A 1,937-nucleotide genomic window follows, 5' to 3' on the forward strand; every position below is an offset into this window, starting at 1 on the left:
TCAGGTTTTTAAAGGGGTGGTGAGGAATGTATGGCAATTATGGAAATTAGCATATAGGGTCTGGAAACTCTGAGAATTGCTTGTCAACGCCATGCTGCTTTCTTCAAACCCGGAACATCGTATCTGAAGTTTCACAGGTTATCTTATCTGATGCCATCTGCTGCTGATCTCCAGGGATGTGCAGGGAAGCATGCTCAGGGCCTCGCCCTGCTTCAGCTTAGTCCAAACACTGGGGATGTCCCCTGGCCTGGGCAGAGTGGGAGAGAACTTCCTATATTTTGCTCTGAAGGTTAAAGTGTGACTTGAGTGAAGTTGTGGAGCATTTGATGCAGGAGGACACACACGGTAGTGTCCCTCTGATCCGTGAGCTAGACTGGACCGAGGAGCTGCTCACCAGCAGATGAAAGGCCGCTGGTGGTCCAGAGAATTGCTGTGAGCTGAGTGCCAGCCTGGCCTGGATGGCTCAGATGGGCAGGATGTAGAATTGTAGCCAAGGACACCTGGCGGCTCTAGACTACCTTTGACGATGGAGCCTCAACTTTTGGTTGTATCACCTCTCAGGTGTATTGCCTGCTGCTTTGGGCCTGGCATACCCCCTAGCTCCTTTTTGTATAGGCTGCTTATAACTTCCATGCAAGGTAGAGGCTGTAGAACCAGAAGGTCAAAGAGGCAGGTGAACTGTTATACAGTATGCAGGCAACGGGAGCTTGGTTGTAAACCCAGGCCTGGTTGGTGCCAAAATGCAGGAATTTAATTATTTGGCTGTATTGATGCATAGAGCTGGGGGTGAGTGGAGCCAGAGAAGATAGAGAACTGGGTTAGCAGTCTCCTGGGTCACACCCCTGCCTGCTGGGGACAGAGCACAGCAAGCCAGCATGGCTCACTTGGACTGCCCCGTAGGCAAAGGCCAGGGACATTTAGAATGGACCTTTTTCAGGTGTGAGGGGGAAAAGAGGAAGTGTCTGTATCTGCAATTATATAGTTTGTATTCTTCTTTAGACCTTTCCAGAAGGGGAAGTAGGCGGGCAGGCAAGCTGATGGGAGCTTGCCTCTCTCTGTCAGACCAGCTTGCTTCTCGTGGCCTATTTGGGAAGAAGCTTGTAGAAATGTGTCTCTTGTTGTTACATGTCAGTTTGCCTGGGACAGTCCTGGGTTCCCTATTTGCCTGAGGTAGCATTTTAACACCTCAACAGTGTCCTGGTTTCTATCAGAACGTGCTTTGGTTGCTCTATTTATAACACTCCACCAGCACCTCAAACTTTTATTTCAAGTCTCCCTTGACAGTGTTTAATTATATCTTTTCATTATTGACTGGCTCTCACAGGCCACAAGCCGCCTGGGTAAGCTGCTCCTTGTGGCATCTCCGGGGCCTGGCACATTGTGCTTTTCAACAGTGGTCTGCTGGGATGCAGGAAACCAGCCTGGATGAGAAGACCAGACGGCCGCGAGGCAGTGGCTAGAGAGCAGCAATACAGTCCTGGACTTCGCTACTGAATTGAGTGTGTCCAGGTGTGGAGGCTTTAGGAGAGGAAGAGCATGGGCCGGGCAAGAGGTGGGGTTAGCTCTTAGGGTGTCTGTACAAATGACCACAGCACTGGTAGCCCAAACAACACAAAACACAAAACAAATAAAATGTGCTCGCTCACAGTTCTGGAGACTAGAAGTCCAAAATCAAGATGTTGACAGGGTAAAGTCCAAAATCAAGATGTTGACAGGGTCATGCTCCTTCTGAACGATCGTCCCCTGCCTCTTGCTAGCACGTGGTGTCTGTCAGCCATCCTTGGTGCCGTTTGGTCAGTGACAGCAGCATGTCTCTGCCTCTATCTTCCCCTCGCCTTTTCTATGCGAGTGTCTTTCTGTGTCCTCCTGTCCTGATAAGGACTAGCCAGTAGAGTTAGAGTTCTTCATTCCGATCCAGTATGACCTCATCTTCACTT

The 1,937-nt window shown here is 49.9% G+C and overlaps 1 protein-coding gene across 1 annotated transcript in view; it reads left to right on the forward strand.

Moving 5' to 3' along the window:
• Window positions 1-1,937, forward strand: part of ADAM19 (ADAM metallopeptidase domain 19) — a 111,721-nt gene that overhangs the window by 56,334 nt on the left and 53,450 nt on the right. The gene's annotated exons all lie outside the window — the stretch shown is intronic.

The sequence above is a fragment of the Echinops telfairi genome, unplaced genomic scaffold, assembly GCF_000313985.2.
Source record: "Echinops telfairi isolate 266 unplaced genomic scaffold, ASM31398v2 ScPeMD7_7469;HRSCAF=8507_0, whole genome shotgun sequence".
Taxonomy (NCBI): domain Eukaryota; kingdom Metazoa; phylum Chordata; class Mammalia; order Afrosoricida; family Tenrecidae; genus Echinops; species Echinops telfairi.